General features: G+C 34.7%; 1 protein-coding gene and 1 pseudogene across 2 annotated transcripts in view; both read right to left on the bottom strand.

Moving 5' to 3' along the window:
- The window catches only part of TRIQK (triple QxxK/R motif containing), a 144,268-nt gene that overhangs the window by 21,523 nt on the left and 102,857 nt on the right, over positions 1–19,888 (bottom strand). The gene's annotated exons all lie outside the window — the stretch shown is intronic.
- Positions 10,422–11,279, bottom strand: LOC118857358 (annotated as a pseudogene).

Here is a 19,888-nt window from a genome sequence, read left to right as displayed (position 1 = left end):
GTAACAAGCACTGCCATTTTGACTTTTAGCAAAAATATGCAATAAGTCATTATAATAAATGAGAAAACATAGTTTCTACACACTCAATAAACAATGTCTTGAACTTATAGGTACTTTTGTTTTCCTAAAGGCACTGCTGAAATGGATACAAATTAACTTGAGAGTGGTACTAAATTCACAGTAACTTTTTGTCATCTTGTCTTTTCTCAATCAATGGATGGTAATAGTACAATTCTCATATAGGGTACTGTATAAAAGCTAATCATACCTGAAAATGTTGTGAATCACTGCATTTCACAATACTGCTTTCAAATTTATTTGTCTCAAATTTATTGTTGTGCATCTTTTCTCTAAACTTGGTTAATACAGTTCATATCTGGTCTAGGTTCTCCCTATATCAATGAGCATTTTGGCAGGAAGATAGGATGTTAGTGTCTAATAAATTCTAATAGAGTAAGGAAGCAAATAAGAAGAATTTTGGAAATAGGGATAGATGTTTGGCCAAAATTCTTCCATACCATATAACCCAAGTATCTCACAGATTAACCTTAGAAGGAGAAGGCATCACAGAGACAATCTAGTTGAACTCCTCCTTGGACATTCCATACTGATTCTAGCTTCTGTTTGAAAAAATCCAGCAATGGATAACTTTCTACCTCATGAGGTAGTTCATTCTCTTTTTAGGCAGTTCTCTGGGTATTAGAAAATTTTCCATTTTCTGGAGTCAAAATCTGTCCCCCTATAATTTTCATCCACTGTCCTTAGTTTGTTCTCTGTGGTCATACAGATTAAGACTAATTATTCTTGTGGATAAGAATCCTTTAATTATTTCAGATTGTTATACTCTTCTCCCTAAGAGTTCTCTGATCCAGGTTATGTAGCTTTTGTTCCCTCAGTCGTTTCTCATATGACATGATTTTGAGACATCATCAAATATTTTGGTCACCTCTTTGGGGGGTAGGAAGGGGGAGGGAATATATTCAGTTTTCAATGTTCTTCATAAAATGTTATTCATAATAGAAAATACCCAGATGTGGTCAAATCAGTAAAAGCTATAATGGGGCTTTTGTCCAACTCTAACAACTTTTATCCCTTCAGGCTTGAAAGTTAGTCTGTTTGATAGTGAAGATTAAAAGAATGTCATCATTAATTAGATTTGGTTTCTTCTTTGCCTGTTAACAGGACATTAAATGATCCATATTTCTAGGCTATTTGCAACTTTGTTATTTTATTTTTGCTCCAAAAATATATTTCTAAGTGTTTTTCATTGCTCTTAGCATTTTAACAAGCCTTGTCTCATTCTGACCCTTGCCTTCTTCCTACTAAAATTTTCTCTATAATCGAAGATGAATTATAAATTACTGATTAGGAGAAATGTGCGCTCTTGAAAGTTATTGTGTTAGAAATCTCTTTGTTCTGGTATCCATAACATCTATCTATCTATCTATCTATCTATCTATCTATCTATCTGTCTGTCTATCTACACACAGATATATGTCTGTCTGTATGTATGTATAAAATACACACACATTTATGTGTGCAATATAACTGCGGCAGCTAGATGGTGCAGTGGTTAGAGCACACACTGGGTCTGCAGAGAGTTAGGAAAATCTGAGTTCAAATCCAGCCTCATACATTTAACAATTATGTGAGCCCAGGCACGTCACTTAACCCTTATTTGCCTCAGTTCCTCATCTACAAAATGGGGACATGCTGGACATGGGAATGGTGAACGATTTCAATATCTTTGCCAAGAAGACCGTGTAGATAAGTCTATGGTGTCACAAAGAGTATGACACAACTAAAAGACAACAATAATGCAAAATGAATAGATGTGATATTAATTAGCAAAATTATAATTATCAAATGAAACCTTATTATCTTCTGGGTATTTGTACAAATATCTTGCTACCTTTCCACTCTTGCTAGCAATGAGTCATATAACTGGACTGAACAGACAACTTGCTGTTGAACTGAGTTGGACTTCTTGATTCAAAATAGAATAAATCCTGAAAAAGGACTCTACCCTCCATTATTCCTAACATTTGAAATAGATCATGGACATAACATATGATATGGTTTCTAATCCACAGAAGGTGCTTTACCAAATTAAAAGATGGTCTTTTCTCTCACATGTGATATAGCTTTAAAATTTAATTGTCAATAATGTCTTTAATACATATAGAGAAAAAATGTCAAGCTTAATGTAGAGTTCATCAAAATGAGACAAACCACTTCATATTATTACGTAGCACAAGCTCTGAAACTATCCTTGCAACTCTCACTGGAAGGTCAGGTCCTCAGACTGCCATTATTTCCTCAGGGTTTGAGAGTTCATCCTGAGGAGATAAAGGTATTTTTCTAATATTATAACTCATGAGTCCCCATTGGGATGCTTCCTCTCTTGATTAGAAATTGATAATAATTAGTCAGCCAGACCATAAGCTTTTAGAAAGAAGTATTTACTAGAGATGATACAGTAAGAACAGTTGCTACAAAATATTGTTCCTAAGAGTGACACATTTTCGTGTGCACATATGGAGTGCAGGGGGAAGTGCACAGAATATATGGGAAAGAGTAACTAACAGTTCCTGGTTGCTGGAAGTCCTTTTGCTCCTTCACAGGGTTTTTTTTTTTTTTTTTACAGTTCCCCTTAGAAATGGCATGGCTTTTCTGCTGAGTTCTCTGCAGAGTCTAGAACCTACCTTTTCTTAGTGTGTCTAGTAGGATGTTTGTGAAAGGTCCAAGTCACCCAGTCCTTTTATTTTCACAATGTTCTCCTCTGATCAAGTCAGAGGATGGGTGAGGACAAAGCATTCTCCTTCCTCACATGCCCCAACCAATGATTCCTTCTCAGAGGCTGGGCTGGAATAAGTTCCACCACTAAGCTTCCAGACACTTCAGTGCTTGATTCCAAACTAGCTAGAGGTTTTAAACAAGTTTCACAGGGTATGACCAAGTTTCCTCAACCAATCTGAATAGATTATTTAATCCACTTGGTTTCAAGACTTCTAACTTGATAAAAGACTATTCCTACTAGTCTAAAATCCTTGATTGACTGATTGAATCAACAGAGATGTACAGGCCTTGGTGATACCTAGTTCATGCCTCTGATTGGTTCAAGTGAAATATCTTCTAACTAGACAATGGTATGAGGATATGAGGATGTAGCATCTTGCTACAGTTATTACATCAAGTTAGTTAATCAGGAGCGAGGTGACTGACTGAATCAATCACTCTTAATTTTTTTAAGCAGGAAATATAATTTTTAAACTGATAAAAATGATATCCAAATTGCACCTGACTTCTTTGGTCTATAGATATCATACCACAACTATTCAATGTACTTGTCGTGGACTGTCTCTTTGCTTTTCTTCTTCCAAGAAAGTTATTCTCATCTTATACAAAGAATTTTCATTTTTTATGTCAATCCTAGTTACATTGTCTTTCAAAAAAGTTGCCCTAGTTTAGTTTACTTGTTTCAACAGTTTGGTGTAGTTAACATACCCATCATTAGCATGTAATACTATCCTACAAATGAACCAAGATGATATATATAACACTTTCACAAAGTAATGAAATGTTTTACCACCTTAGTACTGTACTTGGGCAACTAGGTGGTGCAGTGGAGGGCAACCAATTGGCTCTGGGTCTGGAGTCAGGAAGACCTGACTTCAACTCTGTCTTCAGACACTTAGAATCTGTGTAACCCTGGGCAAGTCAAACTATGCCTCAGTTTCCTCATCTATCAAGTGAGCTGGAGAAGTGGCAAACCACTCTAGGATCTTTGCCATAAAAAAGCCCAAATGAGGTCATGAAGAGTTTGACATAAATAAAATGACTGAATAACAACAAAGTACTATATCACATTATTTTACCCAAAATTTTCTTTATAATATTGTAAGAAAAGGCTACAGTATTTTGTTTAAGAGCTTTCTGGTAAATGTAGTAAGAGTTTGTCTCATGTGCTAAGTAATATTTAATGTTAGTAATTCCATTGTTTTGACCGTCATTTATCAAGAATTAATAATGGACTAAAGACTACCTACTGCATTTGGCTATCTGAATTTCAAGTCACCAGCCTTAACCCAAAACAAGTCTGTACCATTGCCCTTTGTTGATGCTGTGGTCCAAGCTCATTATCATGTGAATATCTGGTTATTGTTTTATAAATGTTCGCATTGCAAAAGCTCACTGTTTTTTTCCCTTCAGTAGACTTTACAATATCCACCCTTATTATCATCATGTGGCAGTGCTGCTCTTCATCTGCCTTTGCTGCTTTAAAAATTAATGCATAGCTATTTTCTGAATACTGCATAAGCTGCTTATGAGTACATTATGCTATCAAGCAAGCACATGCAGAAAAGCTTCCTAAACTGTTATTTTTTCAATGAAAATACAGCTGGTTCTGCTTCAAAGGCACATCTTTTCACCTGCAAATGGACTTGCTCCTACACTTATTCCTCAATTCATTGTCTTTTATTTGTGTCTGCAAATCTTTAATTGCCTTTAATTAGAAAAAAGTAAATTCAGTGCTTTAATCTTGCAAATACATTCAATTATAATTCTGTCTGGGATGAATACCAAGTTCTATTCAGTGTCTGATCTTTATAACAAAGGTATATAATTTATTGTCCATTTATATAGACCACACCAATTAAGCCACTATAAAAAGAAAAAGATAAGTCAAAATATTTGAAAAGACAAATGTGCAATCTAAATTTAATTACTTGAATTATTGGAAGATGAGTTATTTACAACAAGCCAAGAAAAGACCTGACAAATAATAAAAGTTGCTAATCAACAATAGATATTTTAAAATTCCTTTCAACAGTGTTTGAGATAATTTCCAACCAAACACTTTCAAATCTTCTCCCCTCTTTAAAAAAAGACACTGCCCGGGATCATTGTGTCCTAGCTTTAGCACCATTGCCTCCAAAACAGCAATATGATTTGGCACAGACAGCAACTTCCCATCTGCTATATGAACAAGATTTTTAGTTACAGTATAAAAAACCTGTAAATCATTGTAGAAATCTCATTTAACACCAATGGTCCAATGAATTCCTGGCACTTTAAAGTAGAATTCTGTTATATCGCTGAAAGAATAAGCAGACTCAGGTGATCAAGATCTGCACTTAGTTGCAGGTTGAGCTAAATAAACATCCAAGTTAAAAAGAAAATTAAAGCATAAATCAATGAAGCTGATTATGTAAAATGAATAATAAGTACACATCCCTTCCCCACCCAGCTCTGCCCAAAAGAAGCATAGAGCCTAGTATAGAGAGGACAGAGGGCCAGTCTCAAATCAAGAACGTCTAGGTTCATTTCCTTCCTCCGACATATACTAGCTGTCTTGAAAGTCATGTAACATTTCAGGGCCTCAAGAAGATCTTTAATATTATAAATTACAGAAAAGATTCTGATCTGTACTGGTGAACCATAGTGCCTAAATTAATGAAATCATATACCCAGACTTCTCTTACCATCCAATATTGAAAAGCATTTGAAGTCTGTCCTATAACATCATCAACAAGAGTGTTACCTCAAAAGATATGCATCAATAATACATAAAATTATATCCATAACTACATAAAACATTCACCTTATTTAATTTCATGCTTTTCCTTTACTATTAAATTTTCAAGAAAAGAAGAAGCAGCTATCACAATAAAATGTTCAAAATCCCTTTTATTACCTCAATTTCTAAAGGAAACATGTTGACATAATCAATCTTAAAAAAGAATAAAACCACATAGACTGCAAAAGAATAATCAGTCCTGGCTACTGGAAACTAAAACCAACGACTATTTTTCAATCTGAGAGATGGAGCAGTTTGGCACTAATAATGCACTTGTAAAGGACACATCATTATTTAGCACAACATTAAGTATTAAGGAACAACTTAAAAAATACTAGACAGAATACTTTAACTTCTTAGTTGATATATTATTATATTTAATGGTTCAAAGATAATACAACTGGTTGTTCATGAAACATAAATTAATTTTGAAGTATCTATATTTTAGTATGAGCCAAGCAACAAGATGCATTAAGGTTACTATGTAGAGACTAATAGTTTTTTTTCTCCTTCAAATTCATATAGATATCCTAAAACATACACTTCCCATGGTATTAAATCAAACAGACAAATAATTATTGACCACACAATGTAAGACACTTAACTATGCTAGGTGCTGCAGGGCTTCCAAAGATATTCAGGGCAATCTTATATATCATGTAAGAGCTTACATTCTATTTGGGGAGATGAAATGTTAAAAAATATGAAAAATTAATAACAATAAAATATTTAAGCAACAGTTCAAAACAATAAAATATATATCACAAGTCATGGAATGATTAATTGATAAATGACTTGCAAAGTTCCAAGAATTTTAAAAAGACATTTTTCTCAGGCAGGAATAGAGAGGGAGGACTTTATGGACCAAATGAGATTTGAAACTCAGATTCTGAAGAGTGGGTAAAATTTAAAATTCAGGTGAAGAGGAAGGAGGGCTTTAAACATGAATAAAATGACAAGAGTTAAAAGCGTGACTGTATCATTATCTAAGTCTAAAAATGGCTAGATTTCACTTTTTAGGCAACATTTTAAATATTTATGACTAGTTAATCTGATAGGAAAACTCATGTGTTGTCATTGTCACTGATTCACTATAATTTATTTTTTACCTATATATTAAATGAATGACATCATACTACATAAATTGAGAAATTCTGATAGAAAAACTCGTCCAAAGAAGATAACCAAGAAAAGTCAATCGGTGGGAAAGCATGCTCTATTTTTGTTTAAGACTGAAATATGGCTTGTTACACAGTGACAAGACTGTTGTCCATTATGATCAAACCTGGAATAAAAAGAAACATTTCCCCAAAGTATTTTTTCAGTTCTAAAAAAAATCAGAAGAGAAATAATAAGCAATTTTGCTAAGTGCAAATTCAATCTTCTCATCTACTTTTAACTTTTTCTCCCCTTTCCTAGAAAGAATAAAATTATACTAAATATTTGAAGTGGTAACAACAAATAATTATTTTAATTTTGGTAACTTATTTCTAGTAATTTTTAGATACACTGACATGGAACAACTAATATTAATACTTTTCATTCACAATATATTCATTTTATACAAAAAATTGTATAGCTAAAGAAAGGTTCTCATCAAACAAGTTATTTAATGTTCGCACATTAAAAAAAAACAAAACAAAGCAAAACATGAGATTAAATGACCAATATCAGGTGAAACACATCGCAAGGAGCACTAAGGTTTACCAGAGCAAGGAAGGCTATATCATAAGGCATCTAAATAGAAGGAAGGCATCCTTACTGATGTCTGGATTCTCCAAATATTTCCATTTTCAGATGACATTGTATTAATTGTACCCAGCCTAGGAATGCTAAGAAACATCATCAATGAAATTTCTAGTTATTCAAAAGAGACAGGCTTAACCAGTCAAAAAGCAAGCATTTGATGTACTCTTGAAAATCAGGCTCAGAAAATGGCTGAGAGATTTAAGAAAGATTACTTTATAAAGGAGAGGGCAGAAGGAAGTCAAAGATGAGAGGGAAGAGGAAGAGGGAGAGAGAATGGGAGAGAAAGAGAATTACCAATAAAAAAAAAAAACTCCATGTATATGATTGCAGACTGGCTTCTACTCTGCAATCTGATGCATTAAAGAGCTGCCTTTCTATATAGCTCCTGACCATGCACTTTAGATGGCCAATGAGACAGACTGGGGATTGAGTAGAAGGGTAATGAGCTAGTCTGCATTTGTAAGACTGCAGAGTACTTTCAATGCTTTCATGCTAGTCCCACAAATTCCTAGCTATATATGGCAATGTATCATGAAGCAAAACAAAACTTAGAATAATAAAAATTGTAAATGGCTCAAAAGACAGTGGAAAGATGCATGATGGGTACAGTAGAAAGAACATTGGCTTTAGAATCAGAGGACTTTCCTTAAAATCTTGCATAAGTCACGTATGTGGGTAATTTCAAGTTACTCACTTAAATTTCTGGACCTTTAATTTCCCAAATGGTAAAATGACAGTGGTGGGCTAGGTAGCCTCTGAGGTTCCTTCTGGTTATCATTCTATGACCTTTTGAGTTAGCAAGAAAGTAAAACAAGTATGGTTTACATGAGAGAAAGGGTATAAACAATATGACAAAGAACATGTATAAAGACAACAACAATAAGGTCGGTAGATTAGACAGAACAGTGGGGGATATGAGAGCGATAGTCTAAGTGCTACACTGAAATCCACAAAATATTAGAATGTGAAGAATTCTAGTGCATTTGGTAGATTTCCCTCCAATGAATTTTAATTAAATAAACATTTACTAAACAGCGACTAAGAGCCAGGCAAGGGGCAGTACAGTGATGTGGAAAGAGAGCCTGTTCTGGAGTCAGGAAGAGCTGGGTTCAAGTTCTACCTGTGATAGTAGTGGTGGGAATCTGGGCAAGTCGCTCAGGCACACAGTGGCTCAGGCAGCTCTCTAAGACTATAAATGGTAGAGAAATCTGCATTGGTAGAAGGAATTTCCTCATGGGCAATGCCCTATATGGTAATGAAATCACAGGTCTAGTCCTAGCTCATCTCATGTGTTAGGTACTGTGCTAGATATTGAAGGTACATCAACAGCAAAGTCATCCTTACCCTTAAGGAGTTTACTTTTTCTAGAAGAAAAACACATGTGTACATATAAATAAATAGAAACTTATTAAAAAATATAAAGACCTAGTGGTCCAGGCATATATGCAAAAGGTGTCAAAGAAAGAAGGTCCCATTTGTATATAAACACAAATAGCAAGTATTTGAGTGTGTATATGGTGGTGGTGGCAAAGAGTTGGAAATTTAGGGGAACTATTAATTGGAAAATAGCTCAACAAATTATGGTACATGAATGTAGTGAAATACTGTTGTGCTATAAAAAAAGGACAAAGGGGATGGTTTTAGAGAAGGCCAGAAAGACTTGTATGAAATGTTGCAAAATGAAGTGTGAATAGAGACAGGAAAATGATTTATACTATGACAACATTTTAAAAATAAGCACCTTTGAAAAACTTGAGGATTTTGATGAAAGCAATGATTAACCATGATTCTAGAGGACTGATAATGAAGAATGCTACCTACTTCCTAAGAGAAAGACATGACAGACTAAATATGTAGACTAGAACATGTGTCTTTAACCCTGGCCAATAATGAGAATTTGTTTGTTAGAATATGCATACTTGTTACAAGTTTTTTTTTTCTTTTTTAAGGGAGGTGCAAAGGTAAGTAAAAATGCTTATTAAATGAAAAAATAATAAAAAAAATCCTGCACAAAGGTTTATGGACCAGTGGCAGAGCAATTGCAAGTATCTCTATAGGCCAAGACACCAAGAAGCCTAACAAGGGACCAACCTTATGAATCAAGAGCACAGAATGCCAATCCCCAAAGCACTCACCCAAACACTTCTCTTCTCCCCATTCCCCAATTAACCACCATTCTTTGGAAGATCTTGCAATGTGATCCACTGCGTTGTCCTCTCATATTACTGTTGTGTCTGTGCCACTGGTAGCACACACTGCTCTTGCCCCCATTCCGTGACTCTGGAGCAAAAAACAGCATACCTCAACTCTTCCAATTGACTTGCATAGGAGGGGAAGGGAGAGGAATGTAGAAGGTAGAGGAGTGCTCTGTCAAGGACCTTTAAATATAGCCATCAGTAGATTGATGGAAACATGGAGGAAAGTCTCCAAATTAGGGAGTCAGTTCTTGAAAGTAATCTCTATTATATATTAATATAAATGAATTGTATAAAGGCACAGATGGCCTACTTATCCGATGTGTAGATTAAATGAAGTTAGAAGGAATAGCTAAAATGTTAGATAATAGGATCTAAACTAATCTTTAAAGGCAAAACCATTAACCTAAATTTGATAAAATGCAATTTGACAGGGATAAATGTTAAGTGCTTCACTTGGATTTGAAAGAGGAAGATGGAAAAATTGATACAAAATAAATAAAATCAGAGAAACACAAACTTAACAATCATAACTAAATATAAATTAATTAAACTATCCAATTCAATGAAAGAGAATGAAAAAGAAAATTAAGTTCAACAATTTTCTGCTCATAAGAGACACATAGAATCCCCTCAAGAACACAGAGAATGAAAATGAGAATTTGTATCAGTCTACTAATTAACAGGTGATTCAAAAAATGGATGAGTTCCAAATATGCTATCTGCAAAGCCAACATAAAAATTCATAGTATTAAGTTAGAGAAACAAGAAGACTACATAATGCTTAAAGGTATCATAGGTAGCAAAATTATCGTTATTAATACATATATATATATATATGTCAAATCACATGGCATCTAAATTTATAAGAGAAAAGCCAACTGAATTTCTTTTTTTTTTCTTATGATTCACCATTTCCTTTATTTGTACAAAATAGTGAATAATCATACCCTGGCTAGGAAAAAACGGTGGTTTAGGGTTTAAATAAGTCCTTCTGTCCTGAAGCGTCTACTTTGAAGGCTTGGGACTAGCAGCTTTAGCCCCAGCATCTTTGGGTTTGGACTTGGCAGCCTTGGGGTCAGTAGGCTTAGCAGCCTTGGAATCACTGGGCTTCGGGGCCTTAGAATCAGACTTGGCTACCTTGGGACCGGACTTGGAGGCCTTAGCATCAGTTTGGTGGCCTTGGAGCCAGATTTGGTAGCCTTGGGATCAGACTTACTGACCTTGGCGGCAGACTTGGTGGCCTTGGGGTCAGTGGACTTGGCGGCCTTGGGGTCAGTGGGCTTGGCGGCCTTGGGGTCAGTGGGCTTGGCAGCCTTGGGGTCAGTGGTTCTGGCAATCTTAGAGTCAGGCTTTGTGATCCTGGAGCCTGGACGTTTGATGCCGACCCTAGGGCCTGGACGCTTGCTGGCCATCTTGTGGCCAGCACGCCGGGCACTGGCCTTGGGGATCTTGGGCCTGAGGAGCTTGGCCTTGGAGGCCTTGGTGCTCAGGGCCTTGATGACCTCTGCTCTGGCTTTGATGGCTTTGGCGTTGTTGGCCTGCATCTTCTTCAGCCCCTTGTTGTGTTTCTTGGCAAAGCGCATGTTTCTTAGAAACTTGGGGTCAACCCCTTTCAGAGACTCGTATCTCTGTGACCTAGGCTTCTTGATGCCATTTCTGTGCCATTTTCTTGATTGGTTGTGAGTGGTATGGTTCTTAGACTTAGCCATTTTTACACCGCAGCCTGCGCTAACAGGCGCTCCACCGACCGGAAGAGCGCCAACTGAATTTCTAAAAAACCCATAGTAACTGATTTTAGATGATATTAATGTTCCTGTCTCAGAAATGCATAAAGCTGAAAATGATAAAAAGGAAAACAGAATTTACAGAAAATATTTCAAAATCTTAGGTCTGAAATACCTATGGCATATTCTGAATGCAAACATTAAAGAATAGATATGTTTGGTTTTTTTTAGCATCACACAGTCCATTGAGAAAAACAGACCATATACTAAGACACGGAGAAATGATGAATAAATGTAAAATGGTATAAATATCAAAAATATAATTTTAGAACTTAATGTGATAAAAATGGATATGGGGAATACAAGCAAATGATATAAATGAAATGTTGACTATATAATGACAAACTGAATAAATACTGGATCAAAAATAAATGAGAACAACTAATAACCATGTAAAAGAGAGTGATAACAATGAGAGAACATACCAAAATTTGGGGGATGCAGCTAAAGCAGTCCTCAGAAGAAAATTACAACTCTGAAAACATAAATTAACAAAATAGAAAAAAAGGGGAGATTAATAAACTGAGTGTGATTTTTTAAAAACCTGGAAAATCAGCAAATTCACAAACCAAAAGAACTATAAAAGAAATTAAAGATGTCAAATGACCAGAAAGACAGACAAATACTTGCTTTTAACAAACTTCTCCAAGCCCAGAGCTGCAAAAGGCAGGGATTATGCACCATTATAGAGTAATTATAGTAGATTCAAAAGATAAAAAGAAAGAATGACTGCACATAGAAAAAAACTTCACGAATTAACACTGAGGACTATTAATACTTCAAGTTCTAATTCAGTGAAACAACCCCCCAACAGACTCCCACACCCATGAGTGTACTATAGACTATGAATACCTATTGGCTTCAGAGAGCCAATTGTTAAATTTTCAGTGTGAACATTTACAACTCTGAAGTCTTGGTTGTATTGTTGTTGATTGTATAGACTTAAGAACGTAATAGAGAAAATGTTAAACTTAGAATACATTTTTCCCTTGGAGAGCCAGTTGTTAAACATATACTAGGCTGTCATTGCCCACACCACAGTGCTGCTGGGCACAAGTAAGTTCAAAGGCTTCTGAACCAGAGCCAGACTATAGAGCTCACCCCATATGGTGACTCTGCCCAAACCTTAGCGACCCTAAAAATGTGCAAGACTGAATATGTCTCAACTTCTTTCCATTATTTGATACTACTGAATACTTTTTCCTCCGGCACTCTTTCCTCTCTAGGTTTTTAGGACACTACTCTCTCTCAGTTTTCCTACCTTTCTGATTAGTTTTCTTTGCTAGATTATCCTTCACATCATACCCCTGGGAGAAGTGATTATTATTGTTTATTATTAGTAGTAACCAATTGTTAGGATCAACGGGTTTTTTTCCCCTTTACTTCCTCATTCAGGACCAACCTCAGTAGGCCAGCCAGGCAGTCTCTAAAGTACACTGGTGATAAGTGAGATTACTGGAATCCTCCAGGAACATGATCCTCAATCTTGGGCAGGAACCCATGTTGCATGTTATCTTTCCAATTACAATATGAGATATCCTTGAGGGCAAGGACTATTCTTGCCTTACTTTGTGTCCCCAGTGCTTAGAACAGTGCCTTAAACTTCATAAATATTTAATAAGTGCTTCTTGACTCGGCTGACTGGTGACATCATCAGCTACCATCCCGAAGCAGATGATCACCAGGTCTTTCTCTCTAGCTATATTCTATCTCCTGAGCTCCAGTCCTACATCACTAACTGCCTATTGGACATTTCAAACTACATGATGTTCTATGGGGAATCTCAGAATCAGCGCATCCGAAACAGAACTCAATAGCTTTCTTCCAAAAATAACTTGTCTTCTAAACTTTCCTATTTCTGTAGGGTCCAAATACCCTTCCAGTCACTCAGGTGCATAATACTGGTGACATCCACTACTACTTGCTCTCACTCATCCCATATATCTTCTCAATTGCAAAAGCGCATCACTTCTATTTCTCCCTTCTTTCCAGTCACATATACTACCTTAGTTTGGGTCCTCATCACTTCTTGCCAGTACTATTGCAATAGCCACTGAATTAATTTTCCTGCCATGAGTCTCTGATCCATCCTCTATGTAGCCCCTGAAGTCAGGTTAGATCAAGTGACCACCCCAAACACACACACACACACACACACACACACACACACACTCAGTAAACTCTAGTCACTCCCAATGACCTCTAGAATCAAATACAAACTCATTTATTTGATATTGAAAGGTATTTAAGTCTTGCTGCAGCCTAACTTCCTGACTTATTATACATTACTCTCCTTCATGCACTCTATGAGTCAACCCAATTGACCTTTGCTTTCCTCACAGAGTATTTTGTGTGTACCAAGGTACGCACATGTAATTTCTACTTTTAGAATGTAAACTCCATGAGGTTAGGGATTGTTTTCATTTTTTTTCCTTGTATCCCTAGGGCCTACAATAGTGCCTGGTAATAAAGACTTATTGACTAATTGGTAAAATAAGAAATTATGAATGAGTTTAGTATTTTAAATATAGAATTTTAAAACACAAATAGCAGAGTAGAAACAACAAATACACATTAAAGAATCCCTTGAGTCAATCAGTCATCACAAGCATTTGTTAAATGCTTACTACATGCCAAATACCATGCTAACAGATGGTGATACAGAAAAACACAAAAAACAACCCCTGCCCTCAAGATATTCACATTCTAATGGGGGATAAACATGTAAATAATTAGGTACATACCAAAGATACAGAGGAGATGGATGGTAACATGAGAAAGGAAGACACTTGTAGCTGGAGGGAAGAGAAAGACTAAGAAAGCCCCCCTATAAAAAGTGAGTTTTGGACTGAGTCTTAAAAGAAACCAGGGATACTAAAAGTCAGAGGAGAGGACAAAGAGTCTCCCATGCATAGGAAACCCAGGGAAAAGGCATGTCATTAGGTGTAATGTCATCTATGAAGAACAGCACAATGTACAAAGACTGAAAAGGGAGGAAAATGCCAGGATATGAAGAGCTAGAACTAAACACGTATTTGAAATTTAAAAAAAATTAAATAAAAGCACACATGGATTCTATACAAGTCAAAGTGATGGACCTTAAAGATACGAGGCACAGAGCTAACTCAAGGAACAGTGAGTTGTCTTCCTAAAGAACATGACTAAAAATAAATAACGTGAACATTGGATTACCTAAAAAAGACAAGAAGATGAACCAGATCTTTTGAATAGAGATAATGAAGCATTTATCATGGGAATACACTGAACACTGACACAAATTCACTCTGCCCTTCAAACACATATAATAGTTATATTTAATTTCAAAAACAAACAATGAATTTTTGCAATGGTGGAGGGGGACCTTTTGAAGTGAAAGAAAGAGGACTTGAATAACACAAGATTATTTTGCATTAATGAGAAATTACAGGAGGAAATGGAATTGTATAGTTCAAAAAAGGTAAAGGAACACAAGCTGTCACATTTACAAACATATCCTGTAAACCTGAGTCTAATCTTCATCTGAAAAAAGTGTATGTACAAAAAAGGGAGACATTTAAGGCATTCCTCCAACAAGAAGGGGAGTGGGCTAAGTAAATACCCCCCAAAATAGAAACAAGATAAAGTAAGTATAATTATGAAGAAAACACTGATACAATATTGCAACCTTTCCACACTATTATTTGACAGGAGGGCTAGTGCTAGTCAAAAGATAAACTGAAGCAAAAAAACGGACATAGAGAAGACAAATGTATCTCAATTTTCTGGTCCTATGATGGTATATAGAGAAAACTATAGAAAGTGTGAAGCTACTAATTGAGAAAATTAATATATTTAGGGAATTAGCAAGATACAAAATAAATCCATGAAAATCTCCAGCATTCCTATATAACAACAACAAAAACCAGGAGAAAATAGTATAAATTGAAGCTCCATTAAAATAAAATTTATAAATTATAAAATTACAAAATATCTGGGAATTCATCTCTTATGGTTCACTCAAGACTTATAGAAATATAATTACAAAATACTATTTAAAGAAATAAAGAATGACAAACAATTTGAAGAATACCCATTGTTCTTTGTCGAGTTGTCAATATAATAAAAATGATGCTACTTAAATTTACAGATAGAAAGCTGTACCAAAATATAAAACGGAATACAGTCTAGACTAGAGCTAAGATAAAACAGTAACAAAATTCCTTTGGAGAAAAATTTATTTAGACTATCAAGGAAAATAATGGGGGGTGGGGGAGCAGAAATGGAAGGAGAATAACACTTCTAGTTCTCAATTTTCACTATACTATAAAGAAATGATCATCAGCACTACTTGATACTGGTTAAAAATAGAAAAATAGACCAATGGGTCATATTATATAAGGGCAAGTTAGAGTAGAGTATTCAATAAACCCAAGAATATAAATTAATTAGTAAGACTTCCTACTTAATGAAAGCTTCTAGGAAAAAAAAGTAACAGTTTAATAGAAATTAGATTTCAATCAATATTTCAAATCAAGTTATCACAATACACTCAAAATAGATTATAACAGTGAACATTCTAAAAAATAAACAAGCAACAACAGAAAATACCTTCTGCAACTATGTGTTACATTGAGGTATGAAATGGTTTTTAACTAAAAACATAATAATGACTGTGGTAAAAGAGAAAAAAAGATAATTTCAATGACATTAAATTGAAAAGCTTCTGAACGAACAGAATCCATGCAAGTAGGATAATAAAAGAAACTCTCAATTAGAGGATCAAAGTCTTTGCAATAAATATCTCTGATAAGGCTCTAATATCCAAAATATAGTGGGAAGTAACACAAATATATAAGACAAAGTGCCATTTATTTCCCAAGGGAAAAGAGGTCAAAGAATATGAACAATTAGCTCTTGCAGGAAGAAATATGCATGTACATACACACATATATTATTAATAACATAATTGTTCAAATTAATAAGAAAAGAAGTGAAAATTGAAAGAACTCTGAAGTTTCACCTCACACTCAGAAAATTGTCAAAGATGACAAAACATGGAAATAGACAATAATGGAGGGATTGTTTGGTTTGCCCATTCTGGAAAGCAATTTTGAATTATGTTAAGAAAGTTACTAAAACATACACATTCTTTGACTCAGAATTCCAACTTTTAGACACCCACCCACCCAAATCAAAGACAGAAAGAAGGATCCTATCTATAGCAGTGTTTTCCAGAAAGTGCTCGTTATGGTTGCAAAGAACTAGAAACTAAGGAAACATGTTTTATTGGGGAACAGATAAACAAATAGTGGTACAAGGTATTGAAATAATATTGCTGTTAGAAAACAATGAAGATAAAAAAAATTCAGAGAAGCATAGGAATACACACAGGAAATAATGTAGCAAATTAAGCATAATAGGACAAAATATTAACAATGTAAATAGCAATAAAAACAACAATCACTATGTAATTATAATGATCATAACTGTTTATTAGTTTGACAGGAGGAAGAAGCAGCATGGACTAGTGGAAAGAACACTGAATTTGGAGTCAGAAGTCCTGGGTTTGAATCATGGCTCTGATATTTAATGTTTTAGAGTAAGTTTCTGTAAGTATTTGACCTCTCTGAGTCTCAATTTCTTTGTCTGTATGAGAGATTTAAACTGATTGAACTCTGAAATCCCTTCCAGCTTTAAATCTATGATTATATGCCCTTAAGATTCCTTTAGGACCATTATACTAGTCAACCTGCATATCTAAAAATGTTACAACGAAAATTGTATAAAACGAGTATCCTTTTTATGGATTTGTAATTTTAAATTGTTTAATTTCCAAATTCATAAGTTTAAAAAATTAGTTCAATTTTCTACCAATTACATGTCATCTTTTCCACGATCGTAAAGATGCCTTTTCTTTTACTAGTTATTTCTGATAAAGCTTTTGAAGTAAGAACATATTACTTTTTGTAGTAATTCTGGATATAGGATTTGACTATTTTCTGAGCAGTCATTCGTCCTTAGTATACTGACTAGATAGTAGGTGGGAGATTTTGTTTCCTCTTCAGCCAACTGAACAATTATAGATAATTTTACAATCCTTTAAACAGTGTCAGTTTAATGTGGTAATTTTACGTTTATAAGACATTTCCAGTGACAGTGTCAGCCTCTCTGATACTCACTTTGGTAAGGTATGTTATAAAGAATGAGTTGTAAGGGCCATTCATCACTGTCATTTAAGTAGTTGACAAGCTAAAACTTTTACTGGAAGTGTTATATACATTTGAGGATGCTGTTGCAATGATTTTTCAGGTTGAAAAACTTAACTAGTTTATCAAGATACAAGTATTACCATTAACAAAAATCTGGGTTTTAATTGTCTTAATAAAGAAACACTACAACTTCATAATAATACCATGCCTTAGGTCTTAGGATTATATACAATGATTTGTGAGGAGGTAACCTATCTAACTCACTTATAATTTTAGTTCCCCAAAGAACTATGAGCTTCAGTTTGCTTATAATTTAAGCTCCATCTCTTCACCATAAATACCAACTGACAGGTTTTAAGTAAAAGTGAAAGATGGCAATAGTAGGTTACTTAAAAGAGCAAAAGGAAATGCATATTTATGAGTTCTTATAGCACTGGTTTATGGAATTCAGAACTTAAGGTGAAGTAATACCTTAAATGCATATCAGGAAATACAATTTTACCTTCATTTGACATAACTGAAAAAGCAAGAGTAGGCAAAAACCAACAGTGAGCCTGCATTCAGGCCTGTATGATATGCATTAAGACATTAATGCATAGCAAAGTGGTGGTTATAAGGAAAACGTAAAGACTCTTCCTTTAATATATACCATTAATGCATTAATGGCAGAAAGTTTAACTTGAGAGTCTTTTCTTATTTTTACCAGGGTAGAGATTTATAGTGGCAATTTCAAGTAAGAGGCTGAGATACAAAATGAGCTACTCTTCTTATCTTCACATTTGATTTTATATTTATTAATAATGCAGAGATCAAAATGTTCAGTAACTGCTCAAAAGAGTTATCAAACTTAATGAAGAGGATATTGATAGCATCTTCCAAAAAGGAACTCTTTAAAATACTTTATATTTAACTTTGAAATTTATGATTATGTTTATAGTGAATTTTCTATTCTAATTTTGTTTTACTCAAATAGATCTGTGATCTCATCAATTCAAGAATTCCTTTAAATGCAAATTGTAACATACACACCGATTCACCCCAGATGGCCCATGCCCATGTGTCCCTAACAGTTCAGTACAGGGGTCCATCCAACACCAGTTCAACTCCTTGTCCTATCATACAATTCCTTGCTAATATCCTTTTCTCCTGTTCTTTTTTGGAGTTCCTCACTATTTATATTCTAATATTGAAAAAGGGTTTTTACTTTCATGGGAAACTTGAAGTCAGTAAAAGAGCTTTGAAATTTCTTGAAATCAAGACAGTCTATTCTCCTCTTGTTTAGTTCTGGAATCAATTCATTGTATATCTGTACTGTCTGTTCCAGACCACATTACTGACAAGCTCTGTAAGATATTCATTCTACTGCATGTTGAATCTGGACATTAAATTTTTTTTATCCATCTGGCCTTTACTCTGTGGGTGGATGTCAGATTCCTCTGAGGCATTAGAGCTCAAGTCTTCCAGGAGTCTCTGCCATGCTCTAGACCTTAATGAAAGCAGGAAAACATCATTCACAAATAGGAACTTCTAACCACTCATAGGGAATCCTTCCTTGACCTGGACTCTGTGATGAATCTCTTTTATCGCAATGATCAAAAACTTTGATGAATATACATTTCCATGCTTAATTTCTCAACATGTTTATCATTAGAAAACCACTGAAAAAAGTTATTTCTGTGTATATATATATATATACATATACATACATATATGTATGAATATGCATACCACACACGTGTCTGCACACACATATGTTCCAAGGAGATCTTAACGTATGAAATGGAGGCAGTTGGATGTAAAAGATCCCTAAATGCATCATTTTGTCCTGCTGAATCCAATTCTTTTTCATAACGAAAACAACAAATATATTGGGATCTTATATCCTCTTCATTTTTCAATTAATTGTGAAATAGTAAGGATGTAGTCAATTATTGAATAATGCTTGTGAAAATTTGCCTGTTTGTTATAAATACTCTCATCAAAGATGCCTTAATTCGTGTGTAGATGACTCAAAAAAGTGTTGTATAGATGACAGAATAGTTTATATAGGTAAGTTGTTATTGGTATTTTCTTAGTCAAGATTTTTCAGTATTATCAAGACTCAAGGTTCTTTTCATAGTTTTTGTATCTTCTCCCCTTCAGATATTAGTCCATCAATTCTTTCAAAATTCTACTGCCTCTGCTACATTCTTCTTCTTCTTCTTCTTTTTCTTCTTCTTCTTCTTCTTCTTCTTCTTCTTCTTCTTCTTCTTCTTCTTCTCTCCTCCTCTCCTCTTCTACTTCCTCTTTTTCCTCCCTTCTTCATCTTCTTCCTCATCCTCTTCTCCTTCTCCTCCTCCTCCTCCCTCCCCCCCATCTATCTCTCTTCCCACCCTACCCCATTTGTGT

Source organism: Trichosurus vulpecula, chromosome 1 (assembly GCF_011100635.1).
Source record: "Trichosurus vulpecula isolate mTriVul1 chromosome 1, mTriVul1.pri, whole genome shotgun sequence".
Lineage (NCBI taxonomy): Eukaryota > Metazoa > Chordata > Mammalia > Diprotodontia > Phalangeridae > Trichosurus > Trichosurus vulpecula.
This window is presented reverse-complemented; position numbering and strand designations above follow the sequence as displayed.